The sequence below is a fragment of the Epinephelus lanceolatus genome, chromosome 4 (genome assembly GCF_041903045.1).
Source record: "Epinephelus lanceolatus isolate andai-2023 chromosome 4, ASM4190304v1, whole genome shotgun sequence".
Taxonomy (NCBI): Eukaryota; Metazoa; Chordata; class Actinopteri; order Perciformes; family Serranidae; genus Epinephelus; species Epinephelus lanceolatus.
In genome coordinates this window covers 21026743-21045593 of record NC_135737.1, presented here as the reverse complement: position 1 = coordinate 21045593, position 18851 = coordinate 21026743, and the positions used below count along the sequence as shown (strand labels likewise).

Below are 18851 nucleotides of genomic sequence, written 5' to 3'. Positions count from 1 at the left end.
TCAAGTAGTCGGCAGACTGGTTGATAATGAAAACAATCATCAGCTGCTTGCAGCCCTAGAAGTGATGTAAGAGTATCCCATCAGGAGAAAACCTCCCTGTGATACAGTTTTTTTTTTCTGACTCTTAATCACTATCTTTGAAACCAAGGGCTATTTTTGCAAAACTCTACACGAGACATCTCTTGCAAAAGCAAACAATTCTTGCAAAACTCTTCATTCTCTTAAAAACTGTGTTTTTGTGTCATCGCAGTAAACACAAGCAACTATTTGAATAAGCACACAAAGCACCAACTGTGCGCTGATAGTAGGTAAACACTTCTGGCTTCTGCTTTTTCTGTGTGCAGGGCATGTTAGATTGCAATATTGTTTGGTTATACATGTAGCGAACACACATACACACAGGTATCCACAAAAGTATAGATGAGTATTCCACACATAATGGATACACTGTCAATACGAATAAAGTGGAGCACTTGTTCTTCTCAAAATGCTCTAACACTCCACAAACAACAAAAGCTCAGCAGAGGAAAACAAAAACATTATGACATATTAGGCTAAATTGCATCCTCTTTATGGGTCTGGCTATAAGACGTCATCTTGAGCTGGAGAGCACTGGTAAATGTGGAAAGGCAACTGGTGAAATAATAGAGCAATGTAGAAACAAGTGTTTACAGTTTTAGAAAAAGTGTGTTGTCAAATTACAAACTAGGTGTAAAGCAAAGAACGTGCATACTGTACGGGTTTGGCCCACTTGGCAAATGCATTGGGTACAAGTGTTAATGGTTTCAGAGATGGTGTTTCAAGAATCACTGTTAGGTGTTTAAGCATTCAGAAAAAAACTGTAATTAATTTACCTCAGTGAAAGTGCATGTTAAATAACGCAGTAAAATGTACTGAAGCATCATAAGCAAAAGCTCTCACTCTGGAGAATGGAACCTTTGGACTCAAGAGTGTTGATTTAACAAAGTATATCACTGCTGGAAAGACTGTGTTTTTGTAAGACTGGGCTGTCTATGCAGTAGAAAGATACAAATACTTTTAACATTGGTGCTATATGACCAGAGAAAACAGAGGAAAAGGGCAGGGGCATTTGCTTTGGTTCAAGAGGTAGAAAACTACCAGAATGCAGTACGCCGCATCGGACCAATAAATGCTATCGCTGGTGGGTGATGTAATGCAAACCTGTCTGTTTTGACACATGAAAAAATATGGCAGCCGACTTGTTACAAACAAGCTAAAATTAAAGTTAAACAGTAAGCTGAAATAGCCTTCATTTTTACAATACATGAAACAGTATGGTGCCACTTCCTGTACACAAATTCTCGTGTTACAGCAAAACAGTGCACTAAAATACGCCTCTGAAGACATTTTAGAAATAGGCAATACAGTAACAGGATCTTGGTTCATATTTAATCAGCACTGCCTTGTTTTACAGTTTGATCTAAGTTTGGTCTGAGATTGAGAGACAGAGGGGGGTGGGCCTCTTCGCTTCTATACTCTTTGTGTCTGTGGTGGGGGGTATATGAAAGTGCAGAACTACAATCTGCCATTCGACCACCAGTCTTAGATCCAGGGAAAATACAGATTTGAGCTGAGACATACACAGGTAAGATGGAGGGAAATTTGCAACAATTCATTTACACACACTACCCACACTGTATGATACAAAGCTGGTTGAAATTTGGCAACATATCCCTTTAAGGATGTCCATTTTATCATGTATCAGACAAATACAATGCAGCAAAAAAAAGGTCAGTATTTCCCTTTAAATTGTAGTGAAGTACGCACACATATTGTAAACTTGAGGTCAAGTTCAAATATCTTCACAGTTAAACATGAAACATACAAGAGAACAACAAGGAGCTCTGCAGTCTTCAACCATCTGCCCGTCCCAACATCCAGGAGGAGACTGACACCCTTTATAAATGTCCCACCTCACTAATCCTGGCCACCATAAACGAGGCCCTTTTAGTCAATAGACACCCAGCCCACAACGACTACATCCAGTCATCATCTATCACGTCTCTCGATAGAGAAAGTAGTTTGTCAGGCCGATGTAATGAACTGATCTTTCTGAGGCACGTCAAAGTGCATCATCAATAACTGTAAGCACGGATGGCACCGAAAGGCCAAAAGCACACAGCTATTGCCTGTTGGAAGATAATCACACTTTAACGAGATTATCACTTTACATTGCCGGGCTGGTTTGTTTGCTAGTTTGCTACATAGTGTTATTGATGTTGGCAACAAACCATAAAGCTTTCATATTGTTTCACGTCTCAGCACCACTCATATGAGCGTGATATACAGCTGACCTTCTACTGGGCACTGTTTTCTCTGACACGAGTTTGGTTGGCATGTCTCAATGCGTTTTGACAGACAGGTACGCTGAGGGCTGAGACTGTGATGCCACTACTGTTTTTCTTTTCAACGGTGGGGTTTGAGTTGGTGGAGCTTTTTTTTTTTGCCAGTTCATGTCTCATGCGAGTCAACGTCACCCACCTGCCCCTCAGTGCAGGCCCTTACAGACGATTCCCCACATCACAAAAGATTCAATCGAGAACATGGCACACTAAACCGCTCATCCGTCAGCTGATTTCTCTTATATAAGCATGCCAGTTCAGAAATGGGCAGTTTAGAAGCCAGTGCTGTGGGTTAATTGGACTCCAGAGAGAGATTTCCACTTTTAAGATAGCAGTCTATTGAGCGTAGTATTACCTTTGCAATGGCCAGTGCTTGCACATGTTTGTTAGAGGAAAATCCTAATTTCTTTTTAAAAAATTCACAACCCTCACATTAGCATTTACATTTATAGCATTTGGCAGACAGGCTTATCCAGAGTGACTTACAGCGCTGCTCAGTACTCATAATTAAGGCAACAGCATCGGATCAACAGAAGACATTTGGCAGCGGCCTGACCATCCCAGCATTCAACTGACCGTAAGTGTCCTACAGAGTATGCTGGACTAACAAGCTTCAACTCATTCCCTTGAACAGATTTCTCTTTATGTGGGACACAATGGGCAGCCACACTTTACTTACTGCAATATAGGATACTGTCTTTATTGTAGAGAATGCTAGACAAAATGCTCACAGTGTCAGCATGGACATTTTATTTTTTTTTTGCACTGAATTGTATAAATGTACTTTTCACTGCTTGGTATCCTTATTGGAAAAAGGTTTTCCACAAGCTTAAGGCACAAGTAAGGTACAGAGATTGTATCATTATAGTCTTTCATAGGCTATATTTGGCTGGAGCTGCACTGTGACTTGGCAGTGGCTGCACAAAGCATAGCGTGTACTTGATGCACTTCACATGAGGCTCTGTTCCAAGAGAAATAAAGATAGTTTTTTGGATATTGCCACTGCCCCACTAAGGGACAGAAGCATCCTCAAAGAGGTTTTGACTGAAATCCTCCTTAAGGCACCAAGCAGGGTTTTTTGTGTTTTTTTCTGACTCTTGTTTTCAACAATGTCACTGTTGACTGTCTGGAAAATGGTGTAATGACTGGGTTTTAATCACAGCACATTGTAGTGCTGAACACAATTATGCACCAAATGTATTGCCATTTAACAGTTTTATAGATGTTTTTATGTCAAGTTTCTCCTTGGCTCATCCCATTGCTGGCTAAAGCTGGGTCTGTTAATGTACAAATTAGCCAAATAGCCCAGAAAATAAGCTAAACCATAAAGAGTAGGTCTTAGAGACAGTGACACCAAGGACAGGCACACATTGTGGGGCATTTTGCTGGCAATACAATAGAGACAATAAAAACTATTCAATTCTAGGGATGCACAGACTGGGAAATTCTGGGCCAAAACAGATGTTTAAAATAATGTGGCCGATAGCAGATATCAATGTTTTTGTTGTTTATTTTGTTTTTGTCATTTATTCCCCCCCTTTTTCCAGGGAAACAAATAAATCTTCATTATGAAAAAGTGACTTAACTGTTGTAAAGTAAATGAGCACAAAGTCGAACATACAAATTTAAAAACCAAGCTTTGTTATAATCTTTGACATTAAAAACATCTTTAAAAAATAAAAGCCTTTTTACTACATGTAACAGATCACAATTTCTCTTTGATATCTATTTCATTTGAACAAATTTCTCCTTCTAACAGCTGTATTTATTCAAATTTCTTGCCAAAAACTACATTTGACAAGATTGCATGTTAACACATCATAAGAAAGCTATAATATACCTTTACCAAATGCTCATTTTTACCGAACAGAGCTTGAACGCATCAAAATGCAACTCAGTGCAACCTCTGCCAGCAGTTAGTTCTAGCCACAGGCTGCTAACAGCTAAAATTAACTAGCTCTCCTCCTGCTGATGTCAACACAGATTTGTTGATCAGTGTTGCATTATGCATGAAACAATAGAGTTCATCCTCTGGCGTGTCGACAGGGACAGTACTTTTGTCCTGAAGGGGCCCCGGGGAAGATCCCAATTCGTCCTAAACACGTGATCTATTGTCCAAAGGACAACTGGATGCTGTTAGTCTTGAACCCAGCTTTGAAGCCTGCGGAAAATTGATTTCACACAACAGATTAACATTGGCCACTGCCATCGGCCTGTCGCCAAATAAGAGGACATTCACCAATGGCAGTCAACCAGGCGAATATCGGCCGATACCTATGTTCAGCTGATAAGTGCATCCCTATTTAATGCTGTACACAAATCTTTCCAAATTATACTACATGCTAATTCTAAGCAGGTTCAGAGTACGCAATGAGGGGAAAAAAGGAAACTCAAAAAGGCCACTAACACCACTTTTTTGAGTGTGCCATACATGTACACTATTATTCTACATTGCAATGCACAGAGGAAATGGAGGAGCTGCTCAGAGTTGCACAAAATTAAAATGAGGTGTGAAAGGTGATGAAACAGCTCCAGAAATATCTGAAATATGCCAACAACAACAAAAATAATAAGTATTTTATTCTTCTCTTTGTAAAGTTTAAAGTTTTGGAAATGTCTCATCTACAGTCTCTGTTTCATTGATGTCCAGTGATGTGTGTATTGTATATTTTCCTGTTAGTTTAAAAAGGGTACTGAACTGAAGAGGCCTCTTGGATGAGAGGTGAAATGTCCTCAAGAAACTCAAGCAAGTCTAGTTGCATACAATATCGCACTTAAAAAGGGTAGTGTTGTTTCTTGTATACTAACATAAAGATTTCTATACACTATATACAGCATATAAATAGCATGAAGTATGAAAATTGGGACACAGCATAAGAGGTCCTAAATTGCCTCGGGTTACTTGGATGGATGGATGGATGGATACATAGATGAACTTTATAGGGACTGAGAATGGGTGCTGACTCACCCTGAAAAGAAGTTATAGCTATATCATGTAAATTATGTTATGGTAATCTATGCTATACTCAGCATGGTCACCCAGTGAATGCATCCAACATATGAAAATTTCATGCTCTGCAGGATTTATACGGTCTACTAAACAGCAAGACAGTGTGTGGACACATGGGAGTCACTGGACACATTCCAGGGGCGCAAAAATCAATCCGCACAAACAAGCCCATAAATATCACCAAAATGAAGTATTACTGAAATTAACTCACTGCTGGAAACAGTACATCAGCAACAGCTCTTGTAATTAATAGCTAAACTTCAATGAACTATTTAGAAACAAGGATAGAAACATCCAATAGATGTTGATCTCAGGGATAGATTTTTTCTGAGCCAGGCTTCAAGCTCGGTGTCAGCAAGAAATCCACCCTGCTTAAGTGTCCTTCTACTCATGTATGTGTAATAATGTGCAGATCGATGAGTTATACTGCTTACTTAAGTGAAGTGCAGCCAAATAAACAGGCCACGCTGCACAACCTCTTCATTCAGTAGGTTGTTTTTTAGCTTCTTTTTAACATTTGTGGGAAGAAAATCAAACATAAAATCAAACACTGTTTATAGCGCATGTATTTCCTCTGCAGTGGCCATGATAAGGATATTCTACAGCCATTACTTTTAGAAAACATTGATCAATAATTATTTGTGCTGCACTTCTTCAGAGACTGTCCTCAGCTGTACCTTAAATCTATTCTGAGGAGAATGTGTTCAGTATTTCAGAGTTATAAAGCTCTCAAAGGTGTCAAAGATTTACACAGCAATAATCTGCAGCTTTACACCAATATAGTGCACCACACCTTGAGATAAGCCTGCTAGGTTATTATTGTTTCAAAAAAAAAGCCAAAGGCGGTAAATTATCAGTTTGGGAATCGTGTGTGCATATTAGATAAATATCAAATAACCCATGCATCAAAGCGTGCACCGAAGAAGAACTTATTTCATGGATTCGGGCCAAATGTGTGGATACTCTGCTGCTGCCGTTTCTTTGAGGTAATACATTTTTCATCTCCCTTAAGCTGTGCTTTTTTTGTGATGGTCCAGCCTAGTTAGACTATTATCAATGCAGCAGCGGTCCTCTGTAAGGCTACAATCAAATTCTCCTCACAGATGTGTAGACTAAAGGGAGAGATTTAATCAAGGCGAGGTGAATTTTTCAACTATTGTTTGTCAGCTGCCACAGGAAGAAATCAAAATGACTGACTGGATCTCTGAGAATTAAATACGCTCTTTGATTAAAGGTGCAACGTGAAACACCTGGCATTTTACAGCAGGAAGTAGAGGGCAGCATTTCACCGGTCTTCTCCTGAGTCCACACAATCTAAATTTACAATCAGTTACTTAAAAAAGCAGCAGGGCAAGAATATGCAACATTTGACCAAACTGCTGAAACTCTGACAGTCGATCAAAGTAACACAGCTATCCTATAATCTTCCCATGTGGTGTCGGCCTATAGTTTAGGTTATGGCTTGCTTTGCTCAGTTTTAGCGAGACCTTCGTAGCAAGAAAGCAGCTACATCAAAACCATGTATTTCAGTACGGTTTGTGGTGTCATTAGTTGCACTGAAGATGTGTTTTGCTAAATAGCCAACCTTAGATGTTACTTAAAAGAGTGTTGCGAGTCGAGCATCAAACCTCATCTCTCTAACCAAGAGCTGTCTCGAGCGGTGGGAACCAATGCCAATGTTTACTCCTGTTTTGCTCCTTTTTGTATAACGTCTTTTTTCTTTGCCGCAGATTGTTGTGTTTACTGTGCCCCTAACAAGGGGCTCAGACTACACTTCTTTGTCCTCTCATGTTGGACTGGGTAGAGTGGATGCTACAGTGAGTGTGTTTACATGGACGTGAATAACCTGTTTATGACTGGGTTTTTGGAGTATCCAATTTACGAGGTTTTTTTTTTTTTTTTTTTTCTTCCCAGAAACCGTTATAAGACCTTATCCCTTTTATGAGAAACCCAAATATGCTACCTAGAGTGCTCCAAAGAAACTGGGATACTGCTGCATGTATATACCTTAGCCTGGTTATTGAGCGCCATCAATTACCCGAGCAGGTGCCGCTTCGGCCAAGTGATGTAAACAGAAATACAAAAAATGGTGGCTGCATCTGTGAGAAAGAATTTTGTCTGTCTGTAATCAAAGAGGCATCGTATCTTCATCCATTGCTCCCCATGTTCTACACTGTTACAGTGACTGGCTGATGCCGGTCAAAGAGACAACGGTGATATAAGAGTAGTGAAGTTGCTTTCAGAGACAAAGAGAGACAAAGAGAAAGATGCAGATGCGGTCAGAGCAGACAGCTGCTGGTGATCAGAGCAGAAAAGATACTAGCAGCTAAGTTTTCAATTGATAAATATACAATGTAGTGTTTAATATTTCCTGTCGCTGTCATTTCCCATTGGTACACAGGGAAAACAAACAACCTCTGTGGTCATGTAAATATCATATTCTGAATATGATAACTGGGATAAGCCTCATAAACAAGTTATCAATGTCCATGTAACCACACTCAGTGACTTACTATCGCCTCTAGAGGTAAAAGTGGTATTGCAAGTTCCTTCGTATCTCAGCTACGCCTGGATCGTGTGTCGCGGTTACGCTGCTGCCGTGGTCCTGCCTGATGCCCCCTACTACTGCTGTTATTAGTCATACTTCTGTTACTACTACATACTACTGTTATTATACACATGTGATTATTATTGTCACATACACATACTATCATATATTAATATATTCTTATAACATATGCTACCACAATTACCAGTATTATTAAATTAATGTTATTGTCGCTATTATCATTACTGTCTGCCCTGCTTCTCTCTCTGTCTCTGTCTTTATGTATCATTTTGTCATATGGATTTCTACAAATTCATTATGTTGATCTGTTATGTACGACATCTATTGCACGTCTGTCCGTCCTGGAAGAGGAATCCCTCCTCCTGAGGTTTTTCTGGGGGGAGTTTTTCCTTATCTGTGAGGGTCCAAAGGTCAGAGGGATGTCATATGCTGCAAAACCCTCTGAGGCAAATTGTGTTTGTGATATTGGGCTTTATAAGTAAAACTGAAAAAAAAAAATTGAAATTACAAGACAGGATGTATCAGAGCTCGCCCGTTAGCGTGCTCACTTCAGTAGATACCTCTACAAGATAACACATAGATGTCTTTGACACGTCAAAACTGTTACTTCTTTACATTCTGTTTATGTTTGTTCCTTTTTTTGAATGTGTTCAACTCAAATCTGGCCATATCTTACACATTGTAGCTCTATGTTTTAAAGTAGTAGGACTTTGTGGAAATACTAAAGCACAGGCAGAAACTGCTCTAACAATATTCTCTGATTTATCTTCCCTATATGTAAAAAATAAATAAATAAATACCATGCTGTGGTTGCAAAATATCAAACAGCACAAACTGAAACATATCTGGCTCCCACAACTTCGCTGTAACACCCCGCGCAGACACTTTGAAACAACAACCAGATAGAAATATGGTCAGCTATTATTCACATTTATTATTATTCACAGACTTTTTGTTTTTGCACTGGGATGCTTGATTATGCATGTGTCTCTCTATTAAAGCCAGACGTTCAACCAAACAGAGAAAACAGAATGTGAAAGTTGAGGCTCTTAACCGTTCACTTCACTGGAATAGTAAATGCTTCTGCGGTCTTCCAGCCTTTAATAGGTAGCAGACTTAGACATCTCCAATGAGGCTGCTGCAGTCTGATGAAGAGCACGCTGCACGACTTTCTGACAAACAAATCAATATGTAAGGACAGAATGATCTCTCATCACAGTGGCATATTCAGTAGGAGTAATTCATGGGGGCATTATCTTTTTCCTAATGTCTCCGTCAAGAATGAATAGTGGATTAAATGCACTGCATTTTGTCCAATGCTTCTTACTTCTCAAAAGAAAGTCCTAATAGCACTAGTAAGACCTGTGGTAATAAGCGCTGCACAATAATATATTGTTCTTATGCATTATTTAATGGGACTGTGGGGAAGATAGTGTTTGTGTGCATTTCAAATTCTGTATGAGAGCATGTAGCTCCCTTAATTGGCTTTCTCAAGAGAGCCAAAGGGAAATGCTGTTCTGGCAGTACATATTGATCAATATGACCAGATGCAGCTCCTGAAAGCACGATCTAAATCAGTGTCACCTTCAGGTAAACAGTTGAAGGCTACAAGCTCCAGTTAAGGGTATCACTAGGTGCTTGCTATGGTGCTGCATTCAGTCAGAGACCATTGATAAACCCAGACTGCTCACTTTAGAGTCACTTCCTGTAGCTGTATCACGTGGGTTACTGCCACGTGGGTTTGGGTCACATGGGTTACTCCCCAGCTCCTTTAGGAAACTAGCGGCCATCCTGCGTCTATTCACTACGATAGGAGAAGTACATGAGCAAAGATTTTGACCGATTCTTTACAAACCCTAACCCTTGTAAACATCCATCCATCCATTTTCGTAACCACTTATCCTCTTGGGGGTTGCGGGGGGGCTGCAGCCTATCCCCGGTGACATTGGGCGAGAGGCAGGCGACACCCAGGACAGGTCGCCAGACTATCGCAGAGCAGACACATAGAGACAGACAACCATTCACACTCATATTCACACCTACGGACAATTTAGAGTCACCAATTAACCTATCCCCAACCTGCATGTCTTTGGATTGTGGGAGGAAACTGGAGTACCCGGAGAAAACCCACGCTGATATGGGGAGAACATGCAAACTCTGCACAGAAGGGCTCCCTCCTGGGATCGAACCAGAAACCCTCTTGCTGTGAGGCAACAGTGCTAACCACCACACCACCGTGCCGGCCCCCTTGTAAATGACATTTTCCAAACGGGCAAATCAGGAGAAAATTAACTGTGTTTGAGACCTGTCTCTGTTTTAGCGTCACTCTGTTGCAAGATCTAGCAACAACTGACATGACCTTGTACTGGGCTGATATAAGATATAAAGCTAGCAGATAAAACATGACATTTTCTTTTCTTTTCTAAGATTATATTTTTGGGGCTTTTTTGCCTTTAATAGACAGGACAGTGTGAATTAGGGAGAGAGAGAGAGTGGGGGGGGGGGGGGGGGGGGGGGGCGACATGCAGCAAAGGGCTGCAAGCCAGAGTCGACCTCGCGACCTCTGCAGCGAGGCATCACCTCTATACATGGGACGTCGGCACTATCCACTACGCTACCGATGCCCCAACATTACATTTTCTGCATATGGTGTTGTATTGTTCTGAATCTGCTTTCATCCATCCAAATGATGTGCACAACATGGGACATGTGGATAGAGAATTCTTTTCACTATGTCACTGATTGATTCCGTTCCACCATTTTTATGTCTTCACGTCTTTGTTGGCTCATATGGTAGAATCTCGCTTGAACTACACTACCCTCCGCCCACAATCTCTGGTGGTAGTACTCCGTTTCATCCATATCTGTAAACCTTCAGAAAATGTGCACAAATACAACAAAATTAACGCAGATTACATTTAAAATGCGCCATCTGTGTCGGTATACCATATCTAACCTTGAGCATAAATGAGCCCTTAGGAGACTGGCAGGGTATACCATTTCATACCACTGGCACAGCTTGTTATGCGTCATCTTCTGCTATAGAGTATCTTTGACTCAGCCATTGTTTCTTGTTTACATAACGATATCATATCACTTTATCTAAATGACCATATAAAGGCTCTGACACACAGTGTCAGGAGCAACAGTCAAAGGCTGCCACAGTGGCAGGATGATTGCACAACAGAGGTTCTTGAGGGAGACAGATGCCACTAATAATTTTTTTTTTATCCGAGGGCGACTGGCTGGTACCATGAGGCACATCTCATGGGCATAAAACGTGACGGCTCTCCTGCAATTTAAATGCCATATGCTATACAGCAGGTGACATATTTTTCTCATTTAAATATTTGTGTCAGGATTCAAGCTGCTCGAGATAGGTTGATTGCGGGATGTTTGGATTATGACGGTTGCTTACAACGAGTCTCAGTCAGGCGTTCAATATCATAACCACATCCTGCACAGCATTCTGGAAAGAATTAGTACTGTTACCTCCATATAGGTCTTTATGTGAGTCTGTATCCCTCACTTCACACAGCTAGTCTCTGAAAAAGACTCTCCACTGCTTCCTTCAATAGCCCCCTACAGCAAGCCCCCATTGTACATTCTGGTCACACACTATTGCTCCATTTTACATGTGACACTCATCATGTGGCTCCGAGCAGGTCAGTCTTTAAGCACCAGTGCACCTTGTGCACACCTGTTTTATCAGTCATTGTCAGAAACAAACAGCAGCGACTTAGCCATGGTTAACAAGCATGCTCATGCACACGTTCATGCTCTGTGACAACAAACAACACTTTACCTTATTCAGATGTACTGCTCAGATGTGAGAGGCTAAAAGCCTCCAAGATGAAAGGAGCCACGCAGCAGTCATTATTTCCAAAGGTTACCACGTCAGAATGCCAATGTTCTCAAGACTTACAAAACCATGACCAAGAGCCAAAAATTATTAAGTCCATCTATTCTGGTTTATCCACTTTTCAGTGATATTTCTGGAAGGCGTTGGAGAGTTTTCTGCTGCTTTGCTTTTACTTCAGTTGAGGACATTTTGTTTCATCTCAATTTATTCACAGAACATTTGCAAACACGCTTTTGCCAGTATGTTTGATTGATTGCAATGTATTTGTAGTGAGTGTAGTTCAATTTTCCACACTGCTTGTCCAATGTTGAAAACGGATGTCACAGGGGACAGCAGCCTATCCCAGCATGCAGTGGGCGAAACGCTAGCACACTCTCGATAGGTCACAAGTCTAACACAGGGCTAATAGAGTCACCTTTAAACTGGAAAAATAAAGTCTCCTATCCAACTGCATGCCTTTGGACTGTGCATTTTACTCTGGTTTTCTCTCACATGTGCACACAAACAATTAAAACTAATTACTGCATTGAGACCCAGGACCCTCTTGCTGTGAGGCAGCATTATGCCAAACAACTTGCAACAGAAATATGTTTTGTATCCTCAAACACTGTCAAATAATTCATTCTTTACTGACGGGTAGGAAGAAACAGTCAGGTGAGAGGATTATCTGTAAATACTGTATCAAATGCATCACATAAGTGATCAATAGCTGTTTACGACTTGTAAAATATCCCTGCAGTAACCTCTCGGTGTAATATTTTAGTGCTCTTGCCGTTTGCTCTTTTTTAAATTCCTGATGCAGCAAAGTTGAAAAGTGGAATGTGTTTTATGCCTCTTGAGGCCTGTATGTTATTTACCTACGTTTCCTCCAGTGTTGAGAGCTCAGAGTGCATCACAGCTTTTTCCTGTCACTTCGTTACTCACTAACCTTAAAAAAATAAATTCCAAGGCTAGCTCTAGTTTAATTGCTTCAGTGCTTTGGTGGCTACTCCTTTGATCTTTTTGGCTAGTTGCAATTACGCCATCGCTTCAACTTTTTTTCATGCTTCTCGAGCACTAAATAACTTGACTTGCCTTGGGAGAAACATCTATCTCATTCTGTCGACTGATAACAACTTAATTGGTACTTATTTTCCTCCTTTCTTCACTGGGTCTGTTCTGCATGCAGAGTCCAGAATTCAAAACATTAACGAGAGAATACAGTTTTTTTTTAATTCACTAACATCACTTCTTTTAAGTCTCACAGTTTGCATCATGGCATCCTTTGATCCTTTGTTGTTTATTTCCAGACAATGCATGAATGCAAAGGCAGCCTGGATTTAAAAGTGTAAATTAAAATTCCTTCACATAAGAAGAACACTGACCCTCTCTCAGTTTCAGCAAACTACTTATACTTAACGCTGGGATCAGACTCTTACCTCTGCACCTCCAAACCAACACACATTACTGTGTGGTGCTGTGACACTGTACATAATTGTGTACAGGGCTGAATGCCTGCTAAAAGTCACCAACTGTATGCCGTTTTGAGTTTCAGAATTATAGCTTTGATTAGCTTCAAAAGTCACCTTTGGAGTAAATGTCTGTATTTTGCAATTCTCAGTCTGTAACCATGACTCACAGTAAATGGCTATTTTAATATGCCTTATACAGAGAACAAAAACAGGTTTATACAATCTGTTATGAAGTCCTTTATACTCCCGAATACAGATCAATAGCTTGTGCTTGCTGTTATTCTCTCATTCCTGCAGTGGCTGATAACCCTGTGCTACTCCCGATTTCATAATGCTAACACATGACACCGGCACCATGAGCAGCTGCTGTAACACAATGCAACAGAATGGCATAGCAAACAGACCCCATTAATCTCACCCCATGGTCCGTATACAGCAACCTAGAAAGCAGAAACCCTTGCACACATGGCATTGTCACTTTCTTTTTATGCATTACCTGCTGAGATATGAATTTGTTCGGCATTCGGTTTCCTGCCTGCACCGGCGGTGCTAAACATGGAAGTGTTGGCAATAATGCATGATGTTGATAATGACCACCCTGCCTGATTTCATTAGGCGAACGCATGACAGCAAGTGCTCTGAGCTTCTGCTGTAACATCCCGCAACACATTGACAAGCCAGAGACATGATCATCACCACTCACTCGCAACACACAGCTAGTCAAAATGACATCTAAATACATAAGAGCCCTGCTGCATGCGCTGCTAATTCAAATTACAAATCCAATAAAGGCTCAAGGGTATCAACCCTCCTAAGAAGAAACCTCATTAACCTCTGTTTTTAGGATTCTTTTCAAGTCCCTTATGTTAAAACCTGTATGCTGCACAGCTTTAACAAAACATTATTTCAATTTGCTCTGTTCACTCAGTCCAAAACACAGGGTTCAGCCTTTACTGAAGCACTTCACAATAACAATGAGCCGAACCCCTGAGCTGCAGCTTGTGCTTTTTATCCTAAAAGCCTTATATGATGTGTACAGTATGATCTTTTATTGCTCTTAGACATAAAAGGCATCTGTCAGACTATAGAACAATGCCAAGACCATGTGACAACTTTCATTTTTCATCTTACTGTGTAATTTCAGTCGACAGCTGTGAAGAGGTGGTAGTCTGCCATGTAGGAACATATATACAGTGTTGAGGCTCGCTAAGGGTAAAGGAGGGTGTATACCGTACAGTAGATGCAGCTGGTAGTCACTGTTTTCCAATAGCACTGCAAGCTGCAGCAACACTCACTGCACGCCCTGATGTAGCAACACGGCTGGCCAATGCCTACATCTTCCCCAGGGGATGTCTTGGGAGGTATTATGCGGATAAAGCAGAGCTATATGAGCGATGTTCACTCGACTTTAGTGTAAGCATATTGACATCTAACCCCTCCTCAATCTAACGGATTTACAACCTCGCTACCTCCACGCAGGCATCCTGGACCCTCACTTCTCCCAACTGTTGTTGCCAGTGTCCTCTGAGTGATAAACAGATATTTCACTGACCTCACCGGCCCTGCGTGCCAAAATTAGAATAGTGCCAGAGTGTAACAAACTTGGTACAAATGCTGAGTTGAATCTAAGGAGGCCAAGCTTATTGGGTAACTGGAAAAAAAAATGATGAGAAGGGCTAAAAATTCCAGCTACTGTACAAACGTAATTGCCAGCATTCACTCACAGCGCCCATGAGATTATTATCATGCTGCATCAGTGCTTCTGTAACTCTTTATCATCTCTAAACCTGCTTAGCTGATAGTCAAAAACAAAGGCGATGTGCAGCCCTCTAAGTCACACACACACACATACACACAGTGCACACATCTTGACGAGGCCTCCACTCACCATGAAATAAAAGAATAATTTATATTTAAACTCAACTCAAAGGGGGACATTAGCAAGTTTTCCAAATCATTCAAGCTCCGTGGCAACACAGTCAAAGTGTCCCACTCTCTCAGCAATCAGAGCCCTGATGGGGAGGATTTCAGTACTGCTGCTAATTTATGAAAAGTCTTCGTCTCTGCGTCGTGCTGATGCAGACACGCCCGGGCCATTTCCACAGGCACTCCAGTCTCTGGGAATTCAACTCATGTGTCACTGTTTAACCATCTTCTGCTGCACAGTTTGGAGCCACAGCACAGCGTCCAGTATGACGGGGCTGTTTTTTTTTTTTTTTTGGGGGGGGGGGCATCTCACAGACTGTATAAGAGCACTAATACTATCAGTAACTGCTCCACCACGTGAGGACTGACTATCTCAAGTAGCCTGAGCACATCTCAGCAAGACAGACATCATATTATCCAGCTAGACTCCTGTGAATAGCTGCATTTAAAGTGGAGCAAAGATTTGCACATTATGCAAGACAGAGAAATAGAATAGATGATGCTTAGATAGATAAGTAGATAGATAGATAGATAGATAGATAGATAGGTAGATAGACAGACAGATAGATAGATAGATAGATAGAGATCAAATTGCAGGCCTATTATTCTACATTTAGTTGTTTGCACAATCAATGCGGCACACCACAGATTTGGAGACTGCTCAGCTCGTCAGAGAGGCAGAAATCCATCCACACATGCATCCCGAGTGCCAAGAGTCCATCGCACATTTCTCACCAAGTCTACTAAGTGACTTACCAAAAGTGGCACTAATAAAGCAGATGCCGAAGGGTTGATCCTATTGCACATGATTTCCGCCGTCCACACACTTGTCTCGCTGGATAAATTCACAGCGACTCTCGGATTGCAACGGGAGTTCATTTATTCCAAATTCACGCGTAAAAACCTTCTCATTAGGATCTTGCAAAGGGGGGCTTGCGCTGAAAAGAATCCAACGGACGTGATGAGCGACAATGTGCCGCTGGAGTGTCATCAACAAGAGACAGTGGGATATCTTCCAGTTACCTGCGTCGCGATAAAACCCCACCTTAAATCCCAGTACGATCCGATTGAGGCTTAAAGGCAGAAAATGAAAAGCCGAAATCCTCCCCCCCCCCTAAAAAAAATCCAAAAGCTCAGGAGAGTCCGAGGCTTGCGTCCGAGCCCTGTTCAAAAGGGGTTAAAGCGTCAGTACGTGGTTGTATCAAGTCCCCCGCGTAACGGGTTTGTAACGCAGGGATACGGTGGATTAAATTCCCAATAAATCTCACGCTTGTTATGAATTGCAGCACGGATGGAGTCAGGACAGAAAACTGCAGTCCGGGGCTCTTTTGGATTGCGCTCTTGAAAAAAAAAACCCCTCTGACAATTGAAGGCTGGCGTCAAATTCAGGCTCCAAAAATATCTGGAAGGTCGAAAACTCTCCGTTAACACCGGTTTTCTGGTAATTACAGCACTACAAGCGCAGTTATCACGCCTGCTTTACTGGCAGCTGTTTGCCATTACTGTAGCCATTTGTTGTCATAACTTCCTCCGTCTGAAGCGCAATGAAGGAATCCCACCCCTGCACGGATACCCTGCTTTTCCTCCTCTTTCTTCTCTATACTATGCGTACCCATGCGAGCAATTAGTTTTCATACATGACTTGTCTGTCCGCTCCTTCAACAAAGCGATGCGGTCGATTTCTCCGGGCGGGATGTGGCAGGAAATCTTGCTGCGTCCAAAGAGAACAGGCAGCCTTTGAAAATGCGCCTCTGCTCCTCATGCAGGCGTCCACCTGCGTAATAAGAGCCCCGATATAAATGAATACACGTTGTCACGCCATGATGTCTGGAGCAGAGCAGAGCCAAGTGGCCAGTGGACAAATTTTCTTGGTATCAGAGGAAACGACTGACACCCTTCATGGACAGTGCAGCACTGCAGCAATGTGATGTCATTTGGGCTGCGTTTAAAGCATACATACACGAGAAACTGAGGGATTTGTGTTCCCTGTGGTGAGGATGAGGAGGAAATGTTTTCACATGACGGCGTGTTCGTATTTAGAGGAGGCGCTATGAGGTGTTTGCGATACTCCGGGCTGGGCTGGTAGCTCATGGTCCAGCACAACAAGATACTGCAACGGTGGAGGGAGGAGGAGGGGGAAGAGGAGGGGGTGGATGGAGGGGAGGTGTTGGGTCATTGCTGCACTTAAAAAAAAACAAACACATTCACCCCCCTATAGGCGGGTTTACTACTTTGTATTCAGGCTGTAATGAATGCCCTTTTATTTTCTTATCCTTCTCAATCTTGGATGCCCATCTTTGTGAGCACAGGCACAAATAACTTGACCACCCACACATCTTATTCAGACAGGCAGCACCTCGTGCTTTACTTTGCTTTGGGACATGGACTCCTCTTGGCCCAGATCAATGGAAATGGGATATCCAGCATGTAGACAAATAAGCTAAACATGAATATCCTCCCACCATAAAAAAAAGAGGGGGTAATCCTCTCACAGTTGCAGAAGAAAGCCAGAGACAGCCCATCCTTCATTATAATGTGCACATCCGCAACATGCCTCTAAGAAAAGGATAACGTTTTTTGTTGTGCATATTCATCCCCAAGTGTATTGTCTGGCTGCAGGGAGGCCACAGGACATGTAACGTGACTTGACAAATCCTGTCAAATCCGACTGATTTGACTGCAGGAGCATCACACCAAATGCACACACTTGCATTGAACTTGAATGGGAAATGGCGGGTATTAAAGCTCTGCAGAGGCAGGAGAGTAAAGTTTGACATCACCTTTAAAGAACTGTTGATTTAAAGGCAATATGCCCTGCTGTGAGCCGACTTCCTTTGGCATAAAAAGTGCCTTATCATACACGGAAATTTAGGATGCAATAAAAATATCACCTGTAACAAGACCCGAATGTAAGACCATAATAATGTTGGAATGTTAAGTGATAAAAGTACCATAAATAACAAGGTTGTTGCTCATTACCACAGGCACACTTTATGTCTTTAAAGGAAAAGTGTATGAATAGTGCATCTTAATGTGAATTTTTATTTTTATTTGGCATTGTTTTACAATAGATACATCCTCCTACAATGGGCGGATTATGAGACAATGGGGCCCTGGGCACAGATATGCAAAAGGCCCCACCACCTCTCCTAAATACTAGCAAGACTTTGTGGTGGGTTTGCTTTTTTTAAACTTGTTTTGCACCTTTTGAGGTTTTGTGTCTCTCCGAGGTAGTTTTGGGTCTTTTCGTGGTAGTTTTGTGTCTCTTTGTGGTTGTTTTGCCTGTTTTGTAGTTATTTTGTCTCTGCAGTCCCTTTGCTTCTCTTTGTGGTCATTTTGAGTCTCTTCCTGGTGGTAATTTGAGAGGCATTTCGCAAATGAAAGCCAGGGGAGGGGACCGGACATTGGGACTGAACCTCCTACTACTGTAGCTTTAAGTTCACATCATCTTTGTTTTGCTGCTGCAACACGACAGGTGTCACAATTATCTGAGGTGCAACTCTTAGTACAAGAGCAGCGGCCTGTTGTAATTAAAGGGCAGTCCATAATGGGTGGGGCACCTCCAGGGCATTTAAAATGAATCCGTGAGATGTGACACAAACTCATTTTACACTTGCAGAGCACATTTCCTGGCTAAACCTGCATACTTAGCAGCAAGTCAACAAATATT

The 18851-nt window shown here is 41.7% G+C and overlaps 1 protein-coding gene across 3 annotated transcripts in view; it reads right to left on the bottom strand.

The window, feature by feature from the left end:
• lrfn1 (leucine rich repeat and fibronectin type III domain containing 1) overlaps window positions 1-17166 on the bottom strand; it is a 153981-nt gene extending 136815 nt beyond the window's left edge. For all 3 annotated transcript variants that reach the window (XM_078167013.1, XM_033632219.2, XM_033632221.2), the window contains exon 1: window positions 15938-17166. The gene's annotated coding sequence lies outside the window, so the exon portion shown is untranslated. The remainder of the gene's footprint in view (window positions 1-15937) is intronic.
• Window positions 17167-18851: the final 1685 nt, after the last annotated feature.